Source organism: Poecilia latipinna, unplaced genomic scaffold (assembly GCF_001443285.1).
Source record: "Poecilia latipinna isolate Pla-1442-1.1 unplaced genomic scaffold, P_latipinna-1.0 Scaffold123, whole genome shotgun sequence".
In the NCBI taxonomy this organism is placed as follows: Eukaryota; Metazoa; Chordata; class Actinopteri; order Cyprinodontiformes; family Poeciliidae; genus Poecilia; species Poecilia latipinna.
This window is the reverse complement of record NW_015112739.1, coordinates 19,587-35,585: the sequence shown is the minus strand read 5'-3', so window position 1 is coordinate 35,585 and position 15,999 is coordinate 19,587.

Below are 15,999 nucleotides of genomic sequence, written 5' to 3'. Positions count from 1 at the left end.
CGAAGGATGCAGACCCTGAATTCGGACACAGCTATTATCTCGAGATCTCGACTTAGTTTCTCGGGATCTCGCGATAATAAGTCGGGATTTCTTTACTTTTTTTTTTTTCTCCATGTCCCCTTAGGGGCTCCGTACCTTAGGGGCTCCGTAACAACCAGCCTTACAGACCATTGGTAAGATTTTTTTTTTTAATCTGTTTTACAAAAAGAGAACCAATGCAGTGATTTAAGGATGGGTGTGATCCATGTTCTTGGTGTTGATCTGGACTCTGGTGTTATAATTTTTTAATGAGTTGCAGCTGGCTTGTATTTTTTTTTTTTTAAACAGAAACCAGATGGAAATCTATCCCTTCCATGCATACACACATGCAAACTCCAAACGGAAAGACTCCATGCCAGAATTGAAACCCAGGACCTTCTTGCTGCAAGGCAACAATGCCACCAACTGTATCACTATGCTGTGATATTGGTAGAGATACAAAAACATTAGTCTAATAATTTACTAAAAAAAAAACAAAAAAACAACGACAACATGCATGCCCTAGATTTTGTGTGTCCTGATTTGGCAGAAACCCCTCATTTGTCATTGTACCAGTACTGTATCAACAGCTACGTTGGGGTGTGTGTCTCTCTTTTCCTCTTCTCATGTCAGAGTGTGTTTGTCTTCATCTGATCAGTCTGATGCGAACCTTGTCATCTCTCCTTTCCAGAAATCGGATTTGTTGCTCATGTTTTGACCCTCGTCTGTTGACATCAGTTTCCATGTTCCTAGTCTCTGTCGGGAGGTATGCTACTTTGATTCCTTTCCTCTCTCCTCCTTGGCACTCTTCTGGCAGCTCTTCTTGGAACTGCTGCCTGGATAACCTACCACCTTCTGCTGCTCCTTCTCCAACCTGTAAGGAAAAGACAAAAAGACAGGGATTTCAGCCTCAGAGATAGTCTCTGCTGTTTCTTTGTGTTTTTGAATTTTGTATTAAGAGGTTAACTCTTGCCTTCCCCCACAGAGCCATTTTGATACCTTTGGCTACCGCTTGACCCCAATCCCTTTAGGAATAACCGGAAAACCTCTTGACCTAGAGCTCACTACTAATCTAAGGCACAACCTCAACTCACCAACATCCACATGTCTGTTTGCATTTCGACAGCTAGGCTGCTAGACCGGATAAAGACTAATCGAATACTCACCTCCAACAATCTACCAACCACAGCAATCCCCCCAATTACCAGTATCTCTCTTGAGGCTGTTTACTTCGCTCCAGACGTAGGAAATAATCATTTTAAAGCTCACCTGGTGCTGTACTCTCAGAGCCCCCCTTAAGCTTCTCTCCCTCTGACTAAATCCCGGGCCGCTGGCTGTCAAGTCAGACTTTGCTCTTGCTCTCATCCCTCTTACATAAAATAAATATGTTAAATGTACTTTGTGCGCCCATAAGCGTTGGAGTTGCATTACAAATATCACAGTTCCGCGTTTCCCTCCGCCGTCCCGGCTACTTTAATGTCATTTGCCACTGCCAGATTACCTCACATCATGGGATGGAGTAACACGCTTTCACTGACATCCTCGTACAGTCACTTTCACATGACTTCATGTGATGTGAAACAGGGGCTGCAAGACAAACATATTCACAGTCCGATTCGGGGGAAAGTCTTCGACAGTCTTCCCAATTACACAAAAAATAAGCAAAGGGAACGTCTGAGGAGTCGGAGTTCAGTGCCAGCGATTAGCCCATGGATGGAGGAATGCGACCTCTTCTCAGTGTCAGGGGACATTGCAGCTGAATGGAGCCTTTGTCACTGTGTTTGTTTCATAATGGGTTTCTGTCCTCAAAACCGCATATTTAAAAGCGAGCGTTTTGATCCGCGTGTAATGCGCTAAAAAACAGGCGATCGCTCAACAAGATCCTGGAGAAAGGAAAAAAAAATGAATGAATGAAACTTGTAAATATTTATTCAGTCGGAAAGATATACCACACACCTTTAAATGTCCTCACTGAACAGATTTTCCATTCAGTTCAATAGATTTTTTAGCTCACAACAAATGCAATCAGAATTTAGTTTACAAAACAAACAGGTCCAATAGGTGGGGGAATAAGTAGACGAAGATCACGCAAACCGAAAGAAGCCCTTATTTAGTATTGGGAAAGAAAACAAGAGAATACACATAATTAATGGCACCAATGACCAGTAATAGTTGCTATCACTCAAGATGCAGTTAATCATAAAATCATTGAGGTAGAGATATTTTTTTAATGAAAAGGACAAATAAAGAGGGGTAGCAAGGTTTGTAGCACGAGTGCAGCTTTTTCTCAAAGTCTGAGCACAGAAAACTTGTACTTGAAGACATTTCAAGGCAAAGACAAACAGTGTGAGTAAAGTAAGTCAGCAAATAACGCTGAATAGCTTTCTTGCGAAACGGCAAGTGCACAAACGTAAATGCAGAAATGACTCTGCCAATGCTCAGTTCTGGAAAGAGTCACTACTAGTCAAATCATCAGCTGTCTACATTCTATAGGGGGAAGAAACAAGTGCCTCTTCCTTTGGACTTGTCTAGTAAAGCCCAGCAACAAGTAGAATCACTTGGGATGAAAGTGTGGTTCAGTGGGATCGGAAAACAGACTAAATATAAATGAGAGGGATTTTCTTTTTCCACTTCATATTGTCATTTACTGTATTTCAAATTTATATATCAAACAGGAAATCAATTCTACACCTCTCTACCAAACTGCATTTGCATATAGCAACAGTGTTGGACTGGGTACTGTCAGCATCTGTACCTGCCCCACTGACTAAATACTAATCACCATTTTAGCTAAAGCTTTGCTTATTTGCCTTTTCTGTGTTTTCAAAAATGCGGACGTGTGCATTTATTTCTGATAATCCAAAATATAATTGGTTCCAGACACCTGGTGTATAAAGTACCTTATTCAAGCAGCGGTTCCAGCAACAGGCAAAGGAAAATGTGACAGGTGAAGCTATTGTAAGGATAGCAAGATACCGGAAAGCAGTTGCTTTGCTAACTTCAAAATAAAGTGTGAAACTCGCATGAACAGTTTGGGTTTGTTTAGAAAATTGTTTCTTTCTCAATTAAATTTGTGTAAGATAAACTTTTCCATATAAAGTATAATACATTCAGCTACATAATGTGTTAAATTTGATTTTGTATTTTCTTTCAATTCTTATAAATGTTAAACAAAAACAAACACATTATTTCAAAGAATTAAAAACCTCACACTCGAGAACAACTGATCTTTGTGGGAAGGCGCCGTGGATGTAAGATGCTTGTTAAAATGCTAGAATTTTGATGTAAAAATGAGACCAAAAGGGTTGAAACTGGCGTTTATAATGGCATTTGGAGCTGCCTCGAGTTTTACCCACCTTGAAATAATTTCTAGTTTCGTCTGAAGAAAAGTAACCCTAGGCCCACAATGCTTCCACCACCAAATGTTACTGCAGGTGTGGAGTCCTTTTTGGAAATGTGATAAGTTGTTATTGTGTAAAACAAACTATTTAGAACAGTGGTCAGTGGTTCGAGTTTGGTTTCATCACACCATAAAACCTTTTCCCACACGATTCTGGGAGTTTTCAGTCAGGAATGGATGTTGATCATGGAAGAAAATACTTCCTTCCCACTACACTGCACCTTAGTCTGGACATATCGAAAATGGGAGAAGATTGTTGCCACATGTGGAAGAAAACTTGTACATGTCAAAAAATCATGAACCACCTTAGATGTTCTCACTTTAATACATTTCTTTGCTTATTGCTTGAAACATACAAGTTTTTTACTTATTATTTTTTGCATCATTGTTATATGGAAATTTCTTTTCCAGCTGTGGATAAGTACAATTTTATTAAATGCACAATTCTGAAAATGCAAGTGCAATTTTTAAATTATTCTCATCCAAAGTAAATTTTATGTCTAATATGTTGTTTTGAGGATATTTATTCTGTGTGAGCTCTTGGGGCCATTGTGGCAACACAGATCTGATTGATGTTTCGAAATAAATCTTATTTTATTGATGTATTTTATTTTTTTATTTGAAAAAAATTATTTGATAAAATTATTTCATGGAGTTATTTCTGGCCTCAGTTAAAAACGAACCACTCAATTTAGTTTTAAAGGCAAGTATACAAAAAAAAATTCAAAAATTCTGACCAGATCAATGAATAAACATGACAAATCAAAACAAATTATATATCTTATGTAGATTAATTCGTCAAAACTACTTTTGAAGAAAATGGTATCTTTTACTTTGAAAATTCTAACCGGATGTTGCGTCTTTCTTGTATCTAGCTTGCGGCAGCTGCCTCAGTCAGCTGGTTTTAGGACCAAGAAGAGCCTCCTCAGAGAAGCACATGGTCTCTACTCATGAGGCAACACTTCTCGTCAGTAACTGCTTGGGAATTAAATGTTATTCTAGTGGGCGATTAAGGCTGAAGCGGCTTGTGTCTCTGCTAATGTTGTCCTGTTTTTCCCCAACATTTAAATCCCCCTCCCCCCCACCATTTCCTATTGATTTTCGCCAGGAGGATTCCCTTCCTCTGGATAATCTCGTTGAATGAGCAAAGACGCGCCGACTTGAACCAGCTGTTATTAGGGCTTCCCGACGCGCCGCTTGCAAAGCGCACTTGATCATATTTCAGGAAGTCCCTTTCTTTTTTATTTCGGGGAGGGTGGGCCGGCTCTTGAAGATCAGCTGTTGCCGGGACTTGTGGCTGTATGATGGTTGAGCTGCAGTAGAGACGCTTCAGCATCATGAGCATCCAGAGCAAGAGGAGTCTGAAGTTCATTCTGACAGCACTTCAGACTTTGACTGTCTGCCGGTTGATGTGTGACAAGGTCGACTCTGCAGAAGGTAAGAGCTTTGGGAAACGCGAAGATACTTGCTTTGTGCTAACATTCCATGCATTCATTCATTTAGCTTTGTTTGCATTTGAAATATATTCCTCGAATTGAAAGAAATCTCACTTTTTTTTTTCTTCAATATTTAAATGCGTAAATATGCAGCATGAGTAAAATCAGACTATGGTGTTCTGTGGTTGTTGCATAAACTGGCATAATTGATCTAATTCCTTCATTCGCAGCTGGATTTAAGCCACCACATCTTTTAAGCAACCTACAGGTCGTTCTTTCACGATAAGTGTCAGTTGCAAAGACAATCAAGTTATTTACGTAACTCAGTTTAAAAACCAAGCCTTGTATGCATTCTGTACTCTGGATGATGATTGTACCATATGCTGGATCTATCCTGTGTGATGACTCTTGAAACTCTTGACTCTAGCTGCACTTCATGCTTTGTGAGTCTCCTCCAATCTCTTGAATCCTCTCAAAGCCGTAGTTTACCTCTACTTCCTTTTGTGCTGCACATTTCCAGCCACTTAACTTGATACTGCTTGCTCAAGAAATGACTTTTTTGTGGCATTTCCTCCCTGTGTAGGGTGTTTGCTTAACCGCCGCCAACACAGTCGTCTTACAATTGGTTGTGTACACCAACATAGTCATAATATAACATTTCTATATAAAAAAAAATCATATTTTATAGGTCTTTTGTAATATTCTGGTTCTTCTGAAGATCCATAATAATTAAATGGAACAGAAATGATCACTTATATCACCCTGCCTTGTGATACTCTGTCCAGGGTCTGCCCCTCCTCTCGCCCAATGGCTGCTGGACATGGGCAACACCCGTCCCTTTGGCCCTGAAAGGACACGCGGGTGTAGACGATAGAAGGATATATCACGCTGTGTGCATGTTTTAAAATGTATTTTTAAATCAAATGAAATGATGATATGCAAATGTATTGAGATACTTATTTGCCACAGACATTTTGAATATATCTGGGATGGATCATTGTAACCGGCATCCTAAATATCACGGAGTGGATGAGAAAAAGTGCAATGGGGGAAAATTTGGTTCTGTTCCAAACTTTTAAACTTTTGTTAAACTTTTTAAATTCCCCAGTGAGAAATTTAAAACGATAGAGAATTGATTTATTGTGGGATCTTGTGCAGTTACCGCTGTTCATTCTCCCTTACAGCTGCTCCACTTTCACTTAATCAGAGTTGTACGTTCATTGTCCCAGTGATCACCCTCCTTGAATAAATAATCCTCCCGATTCATTCAGTCTTTCGCAGATTATCCTGATCCTCTGGTCGACTTGTAGTTTTTTTTTCTTCCAGTTCCTCCTGTTTGGTTTTCCCTTCATGGTCTTCGTTGGTCATGTTGAATTGGAAACTCGGTCTTCTGCTCTGAACTTGATCATTTTTTGTAAGTTTTGAATCCGATTGTCTCTGCGATATTAGTACGAGATATGTCACAACTAAAAGGCAGTACGTCAATGCAGGATATGTTAACTGCATGATATTTTAGATGTTATGCATTCATGCTTGGACACCTTGATGGACTTTAACTATTTATTATGTCACCGCTGGTGCAGATTCTGGTGGCCAATATGATCTTGGAGAATGGTTGGATGTTGTGATAAGTGAGAAGAAAGAGACTAATGAGGAATTTCTGGACTCATCACAATTGTTGTCATTGCGTTGTTCAGCTGTAAAGTCATGTTTTCAGCTATTTTACGGCCCTACTTTCTTTGGCATCTGATTAAAAAGACTTTAAGCTATAAGAAATGTATTGCAAAAAAAACAACAACAAAAAAACAACCCATATGTATATATTTGCGGTTTTTGGAATCATAACTTTTTAAAACCTCCCACTTAAGTTGTTCCATAATGGATGAGTTCCAGCGCTGCACTGAACTCTTCTTGCTCACTTGAGCTTAATAGGAAACCTGCTTATAATCGTCTCAGTCAAAATGACGTCTCAGCAGTAAATGGAGAGAGAAAGCAGTTTGAGAACTTTGAAGAAACATTCAAGTGAAACCACTTGTGTGTTTTCCTTGATTTGTGATGCCAACTCTTTCATCTGGGACTCATGACAAGTGCTCTGTTCACCGAAGGGTGAGATTCGGTAAAAACACCTCAGTGTTTAGGGAAGTTGGTGACTCTCTCATACAAGGAGCTACTTTGACTTTTTGTTGCCTGCTGGAAAAAGAACAAACAAAGAAAAAAACCCATAAAAACTCTAGCAGTCACGATATGGAATCCTGGGAATTAATTACCAGCAAGGGCAATGGTGTTAAACCAGAGATGAAGCAAGTGGAAGATGTTCATTTATTCATCATCAGTTCTTCCCCGTCAGACATTTGCCTTGATGTGTCTCTCCCATGGGGGCCGCAGACACGGCGAGGAGCCGTTACAGCCGCCGTGTTTGCGCGTGCGACCGAGAAAGGCAGCGGTGATCTGTGCCGGCGGGATGTATGCAGATATACATGCGTCACGGTCATCAGTGCTGATTGAGATAAATGACGAGAGGAAGTGACTCTTCTTAAAACGCGCAGCCTTTTTTTTTTTTAATCTTTCAACAAAGGAAGAAAAGAGAGATGGGAAAGTTTTCTCAGGTTGCCCACATTCTGCAACGCTCCAGACTCTTCTTAAAATTGTTTCGTTGTTGTTTTTGGTCTGATCAGTCTGTATTAAGTTCTTCGCAGATCGCAGTCGCAGAACTATGAAGAAATATGCTACATCTTTAGTTGGAAATCATAACCACTACTTGTTCAGTCAAGTAACATAGAAGTGGCTACACAGTTAATAAGAATGTTCCAAAAAATGTTAAGCCCTCACTTATCTCTTTTGTATTATTGCTTATGTTAGGTCAGCTTGTTAAATTGGTCTTTGGCTAATGAAGGGCGTTGACCCTTAATTCACTGCTCGACACTCATTGTGAAGAGCACACATTGCAATAGTGAAACACTGCCAGTATGCAACAAGTAGTAGCAGAAAACAATGTAGAGCAGCAACAGTTCTGATTAAAAAAAACAACAACTAACAAACAAAAAAAAAACTAACTATTTCTATTTGGACACAATATTCTTTCTGCTATTCCATTAAAATATCCATGTACTTGCGCACACAGGCATTCAGACTTTGACCTGTTTTACGAACGCCTAATTGTGCCGCATGCAGAAAAACGACAGAAATGGTAACAAATCCGCTTTGCTTTAGGTGTGGGATGCTGCCTGCATGGCCAGAAATGGAAACGTAAATTAAGCATGAAGTTGGGAAGCTCCTCCCATTTGCCTTGATCTGTTGTTCATTAAATTTATCCTTATTTTTAAATGCTGTTTTGGACAGCATATTTTTCAGTTGATTCTTAGAAAAATGACAGAAGAGGAGGATTAAAGAAGTATCATGTCTGAAAAGCACTAAAGTATAATAGGCTTTCAATTTCCTTTTCAAATTAGATTGTCTAAATTATGCTTTGCACGCATCTTCAGATTCCTTGAGTCGACGCATTGTAGAGCTGAAAGTCATTTGGGGTATGTCTTCACCAGCTTTGCACATCTAGAGATGAGTTTTTTCCTTTTCTTCTTCTTCTTTGTAAAAGAGCTGAAGCTCAGCAACATTGGACAAAGAACATGTTTGGACATCAGTTTTCAAGTCTTGCCACAGACTTTCGATTTGATTTGGGTCTGGGCGTTGGTCCATTTTAAAACGAGGAAAATGCTTCGATTTTAAACCATTTCACTCTAACTCTGGATGTTTAAGGCCATTTTCCTGCAGGAGGGTGAACCTCTGTTCAAGTCTCCAGTGCTTTGCCAACCACAAGCATGTTTTTTTCTTTTGTTCCCTAGGATTGTATTTATCTCCGTCCGTCTTTCCGTCAGCTGGATGGGCAACTTTCCCTGTCTCTGCTAAAGAAAAACATTAGTTTTATGTAGCCGAAGCCAAACCTGTATATAAGGAGACCCTAATCTGTCAAATTAAAAAAACCCAAACAAACCAGCCAACTCTGAGGGATGCGTACATCCAGCTACATGTTGACTGACTTAGCACTAGGGCGAGTAGGTGGAGGTGGAAGACTTGCCGTTCTTTCCTTCTACTTTGTTTTGCCTCCATATTTTTGCACCGGAAAATATTTCTCCCACTTGTTTTCTCGTCCATCTCAATTTCCTTATCTTCAACATGTCGGGGCACAGGAGGCAGCACAAAAATCTTTGAAGTATAAAACTTTATTTGTTGCACTTAAATGCAGTCAGGGGATTTTACTTTAGGCTGCTGCTTAAAAATGGCTCTGATTTTGACTGATTTTTTTTTTTTTTTTTTGGAGTGGGGGAGAACATTCACACAAAGTCAAGACTTGACTTTGAAACTATGTTCTCAAGACCGGATTCCCTGATGTGTCTGCTTTGTTCCTTGCTCTTTGTTTATTTGTGTTCTCTTGCAATTTACTGAGGTGTTAACACAACAGCTTGATTAAATTGCACACAGACTTTAGTAACTAATTGCTCTGCAGATTAATGATAAATACATTTGGTCTTCTGTATTTCTTTAAGCCACAGAGCTCGAATAGACGCGTGTCTCATGATGGACTGTTTGCAAATCGTCCATCTTCAAACGATCCTTTGATACTAAAAGTGGAAAACTTGAATTTGATTTTTTTCTGCCTATTCTTGAACATAACGAACAGAAGTGTTTGCAGTCTTACTTTGTCCTTGTGCACAAATACTTTGTCTCCACACTCTGCCCTTCATTCACCGAAGCTACAGAGGAGAGATGGAGCCATTCATCGCTATGAAATGTCATGTCTGCATACATATTTCATGGGAGCGCTCTTCAAGCTTCCCTGTCGTCTTTCTTTTTCTCCTTCCCCGACTGTCATGTTTTTTTCCCTGGCCGGTTATCGCTTGTGAATGATTCCCTCCTATGGTTGGCACAATCAACGTCAGCAGGGCCTGCTGTATAGTTTGAACCAGCATGTCTGCCTCTGCCCTGAGCGCCGCGTGCAGCTCGGCGAGTCGACCTGCGGACAAACGAAGGTTTTAGCTGCGGATATATATATTTTTTTTCGGCTGTTGTAGAGCATTTTTGTAGTCAAAACTGTCCTTCCCTAAAGAGGCATTATCACCGTGATGTGAGTCATCCCAAGTCAAAGCCTTTTAATAGCTTTTCAGTATGAATGGACTTATGTGTTCCAGATGACTTAGTCAGGATATTAAATACTTTGAGGTTGGCGAAAAACAATTGGTCAAGAAGTGTTTGTGCATCAAGACAGACCGATGAAGCAGATTCTTTTTTTTTTTTTTTATCTCCGTGGGGATGTGGATATGAGAAAATTAAATTGCAGGGCTTTTATGATGTGGTCTAATGCTACATGGGTTGCACTGATATCTCAAAAATCTCGTCTGGACACATTTGACTCCTCTGTTAAAGTTTGATCGTTTGAAGCCTGAGGCTCATGTTGGTCTTGATCATCGGACTTTCACAGTTTAGCTTCAGGTGCCTCTCTTAAATAAGCCTTCTCATTCATCTGGTTTAGTAATGCGAGACATTTTTTCCTCATGTGAAGATGGCTTAATGAGTTTCACAAAAGTATCTCACTGTGAAAACTAGGCGTGCGAGGACACAGCCAACCGACATGACGATAAAAAAAAAAGTAAGATTCACAAGAATAATGGGGTTTTGGAGAAAATTAAATCAGCAACGCATGTCCTAATGCGCAATTAGGTTTGAACCAACAATATTGTAATACCTACGCTTTGCCTGCAGGTGGCAGTCGATTGAGTCATCATTTGTTTAACAACCTAAAACTTACAGGGAGACTATACTGTGCATGACTAAAGCACAACTCGTTTATGAGCTCTCATAAAAGTTTTCTTCGACATTGTTCAACCTCATGAAGTCTAATGACAGCGGTAGAAACGAGGTTCAGAGATAAAACCCTAAGAAAGTAATTCTCTTTGTTTTCATGGGTAATGCCATCACTCTTGAGATGCACTATATTGCTAATAGCACTCGCTAGTCTTTTGTGTGAACTCCAGTGACATCTCATCCGTAGGTTTAATACGATGTTTAATACTAAGGGTCTGAGCCCAATTCTTGAAAAATACCCAGCCCACAATCCCCTTTGGACCCAAGTTATCCCCGTCAGCAGAGAAGTGCCACCCTGTGTACGAATGTAGATGAGATATTCCTTTACAGAAACGGTGTTAGTTTTATACCAGATGTACCATGTCGCAAACTTTCCAAAAAGTTTTTTTTTTTTTTTTTTTTTTTTTTGTCGGTCTACAGAATATTTTCCTAAAATTCATCAGGATGTTTCTTGGCAGATGGAGAATTGTGGCATTAGTGTTTTTTTTTTTTTTTTTTTTGATTAAGTTTTACGGGTATGGCTGCAACCCAAAAAAAAAAAAAAAAAGTGGTTAACAATGGTTATGTATCACTGTTGGGCAATCGTATTTTTAGGTTTAGACAGTGTTATTCCCTTAACAAAGAAAATCACTATTTGAAATTCCTGAAATGCCTCCAACAACAGAACTCCCCAAATGCATCCAATGTGGAACTTTTTCCCTGTTCATATATTTTCTTGTTTTCTCAGTCAGCCATATTCCAGGAGAGATTTTTCTTCCAACACGACACAGTGATTGTGCAACATAACATTTTGTTTCGTTGGATAATAAAACTGTAAGAGGACTCTCTCTCTGGGAAATCAAAAAATGAATAACACACCCTTGGCTTTCCACAGCGGACATTTTCACACGCTGAACCAGATATTAGATTTGCTTCAAAGCTCCACTTTGAACGGAGCTGCCAACTTTGAAGCATAACGTTAAACAAACCATAGCCTGAACAATATTGCACAAGCTCTGAGGTGTCCGTTATGGGCAGATATGATGGCGTAATATTGTCTCTAGATTATAAGACAATAGTTTTCACGTGAGCCGCTCTGAGCGATGCGAGTTTAATAAATTATATCATATTTCACTCATGGATTCTAAACCTTTTAAAATAAAGAGGCTTTGACTCGTGGCTGTAATTGTGCTACCTTATTTTCATGCAGCATCCTTCCTTGTAAAGTGGTAACAGCTGAAGGACACATAATGCAAACCAGAGTTCTAGGGAAACGGCTCAACATGGAATTTTTTTTATTGTGTACATGCAATTTCACCCAGTTATTAATCGTCGGCACAATATTTTAAGCTGCAGTCAAAGATGTTTGCACCAGTTCATCGTAGCAAAAATAAAAAAAATGAGATCCAGGACTTGAATCCCAACTCGTGTGTATTTGTGTATTGTTTGAAGTGCATCCATTTGTATATTTGGATTCTCTCTGGGTACTCTGACTTCCTTCAACTGTATAAATTCACGCATTTTGGGTTAACCTTCCAAAATCAATTGCCTTTAAGTGAGAGTGAGTGTTGGTGCATTCTTTGACTTGTGCAGAGAGGCAATGACCCTGTTGTGACCCTGAAAGGACTGAGAACGTATAGAAACCGGACTAATGAGCTCAGTGTTCCTATGCTGCCACATATGTCATCGTTTCTAAAAGTGAAGCGCATTAGTGTTGCATCACGTCTTGCATCTAAAGTTTGTGCTGCTTTTAATATCCTTCTGTGCATTTTGTATTGGAATGGCTTGTGTAAAATCCACAGTGTTCTCTGACAGCAGTACCGGCTACATTACGTTTGCCGTCATGTCGCTGTCTGGTTCACTTTTGTTCATGCTTCATGATCTGGAAAAGTAAGCTTTAGTACCCTATGCCCGATTTAAAAGTACCTCCATGTTGACAAGTAGCTTTTACCCAAGTAATCACAAAGTAGGCCAGATTTGTTCAGTAAGTAGGTCTTCATCGGCGCAGACGGATCAGCTGCATAGCGCCTCATGAGACACGATAAGTGGACTGAGTGATTGCTGTAGAATTTGCAATATGCTGATTTTGCACTCTTTCATATTTAAAACTGACTCGAAATGTTTTGATGTGCTTGAAAACTAATTGTGGCAGCCTAACCTAGCTGATGATCAAACTGCATGCTGCACTTTTAAATTTGCAGGACAGCAATGCAGGAGAATTATTCATATAAAGCTTACATTGTGTAAGGTACAATGTTACCGGGAGCGAGATTCAAAACCTGCAAGTAGAATAATTTGGTTCTGCTTTTATCTCAATCCATTTGCCTTAAAGAAACGGATAACTTTGAGTGGGTGGGCTTCTACGGAAAGATTAAATCTAGTCAAAATCTCACTCTTTCGACAACTTAATTTTAAATAGCTTTAAAATTAATCCCCAAAAGTGGAAATGAATAGCTAATCAGACTCAACCAAGTATCCACAACTTTCAGACATTCCATGGCTGTTCATACAAATGTAAATTTATAAACTTTGTTTCTCATATGTATATAGATAGACAGATGAATAACTGTGTCATCATATGAAAGGGCAATACAATAACATTCAAAAACACAGCAACACTGAAGAAGTGCCTCAATTTTTAAAAATTGTGCAGCAATAAATATTCAAACAATTTCACGTGGCATTTGTACAGTTCCGGTCTTAAGAGGGCTTATGTTACTCTCATAAGGATCATGTTTGCCAAACTTAAAAGATTACTTGAATCAAAATGTTTTCTGGCCACAAACGACAAAGCTATCGCAAATCTGCGTGTGTAAAGTTTTTCGAAGCTGAAAGAACAGATTTTTCTCATCCCTTTTATAACCACGAAGCGCATGCGGAGCTCCAAAGGGGCTGAAGTTTGAAAACTCATGACTTAATTTCACAGCTTCAGGGAACATAATCTTCTTGCTTTGCATTTGGCTTTGCACAGATTTAAATTTCTTGTTCTTCCAAGACAAAGAACAAGCCCTGTCTATTGCCTAATGGGCATGCATGTTAACAGGAACAAGACAGGGACAACCTCCTACCTGCATGAACCTCTAACAAATTGGGCCCGACGAAGGTCCATGGCTGTCAGTTGCTTTGTCTGTGTCTGCCAAAGGTTTTTTTTTTTTTTTCCAAGAGCGAACCCTGTGATGTATTTTTAAATGAAGCGGAGCTAGCAGAACATCAATAGCTCAGAAAGTTTTAACTCCAACCCTGGCCAATTAATCCTTGTTATAAAAGTTTGGATTGGTTGTTAACGCAGTTGGGGGAAAAAATAAAATGGAGCTTTTCTTATATTAAATTTTTAAAACTGAAAGCTTGCATTTTCATATACAGTACCACTTGTGAGCTTTCTTTCGGCTGTAGACGTTTTGTATGCAAAACTAAAGACGAGGGTGTAAATTGTAAACTGAAATGCATTAAAGGCATTTTGGAGTATTTTTCCCAAGTCTGGATATAAAAAAAAAAAAAAATCTGCATTTCCAAGCTTTATTCTGAGTTCTATTCTGGTAAGCTCCAATATTTTCACTCCTTCATAAAATGATTTGACTTAACCTCACCTGCGTTTGGCAGCTGCCGATCATTCGTTTGTCCTTGAGATGAACTGTAGTGGCAGTGAAAGGTCAATGAAAACGAGACATTAAACAGACTTTCAATCTTCTATCCAACACGCAGATGTTAAGCCGAGGGTCAAATGAAAACGTATTTCAGCACCGTCTGTACAGGACTCAATTCCTGCACATAAACAAGCATTTCAGAAAGAAAGTTGTCACCCTTCCCTGTTTTCAGGTAGTCAGTCCTATGAACTGAGCTGTTAACGTGATGAATTAGAAAATAGAGGTGAAGCAACAACGTCCCGGTCCATTTCGAGCCACATGTGCCTCTGAGACGGCTCCATGTAAAAGTATTCACACCACGAGTAGTTTTTTTTTTTTTTTTTTTTTAACATTTTGTCAAGTTCCAGACACGAACCTGTATATTTTATGCACAAACATGCAAGTTTTTCCAATATATTTTTTAGAAATAATAAAAAGAATGTGGCTGCATTAACCTGCTGCAAGCATTTGACCAACTTTTTCATCATAATCTCTACTCGTATAATTTGTTTTTTTGTTTGACTAGGCACTGGGAGTTTTTTTTTTTTTTTTTTTTACATTTTTACAGTTGGTGCATGCAGAATATAAATGACAAGAAATAGTATGCATACATCCATTTTTTTTTTCTTCTGAAAATTACCCAATATGTTGCTAAAATAATTATCAGACTCATTTCAGCTGTAACAAAACGCATATTGTCAGTGGCAGACTTAGGAGCTGTGCGACCCCATACTGAGGGACTTTGAATGAGCAGCACGCATATGCTTGCCATGACAGAGTTCCAGTGAGCTGTAAACGAAATCCATCCGGGAAACCATATAATGAGCTTTCACACTGTGACTCTGACCTTCGTCAATACAGTAAGGGACAAAGGGCCCATGGCAGGCAGTAAGCAGCAGCCGTAAGGGGGCGGCTGGCGTAATGGTGTCAGGCGGGAGCATAATGGTACCAGTTTCTCAGACGGGGTTAATCTCCTGTTGAGCGCAGGGGAGTTTTCCTGCTCAAACATTTCTTTCCTATAGAATAATTAATGGTGGTATTTAGTGGCACAAAAGAGATATTTACCAGTAGAGGGAGCACAGCAATAACTGATTTAATTACAACCCTAAATAAGAGCCCAAAGTATCAGCATCCTATAAATACCACCACTTACATCTCTCGTCGCTGTGGGTATACTGCTACCACATTAGATTTAAGCTAACGAGCCCATGGTAACGGCATGAATGGTTCCTTGCACCATGACGCCACATCTGCATTTCTGTGCTTCATAATGCAGATCTTAGGAAGCTTGCATAATGATTCCCATGTGGGTCAGAGATTTATTTATTTTTTTTTGTATATAAACCAGAACTAACAAGTCCATAGAGTCACATTTATCTGTAAAACACATTTTCAGCAACAATGCAGTTCAAAGTGCTTTTACATCATCTAAAGCATCGTGCCTTCACCAATTATGAAACGTGCAATAAACATTACATTTTTGTCAAATGCCACCATCAAAGTCATCAATCAGCAGGTACAGTTTTACCTTTGCCCTGATGTTGATCGTTACTCTCTTAAATATGACATTGGATATTAAACCTAAGAGTTTGCTGGCTTTTCTTGAGTTATTAGCATTTTTTTTACTCAATTAAAATTCAGTAATTCATCAAAGAAACCAATAGCGACTGTAACTGAATTGTTTACA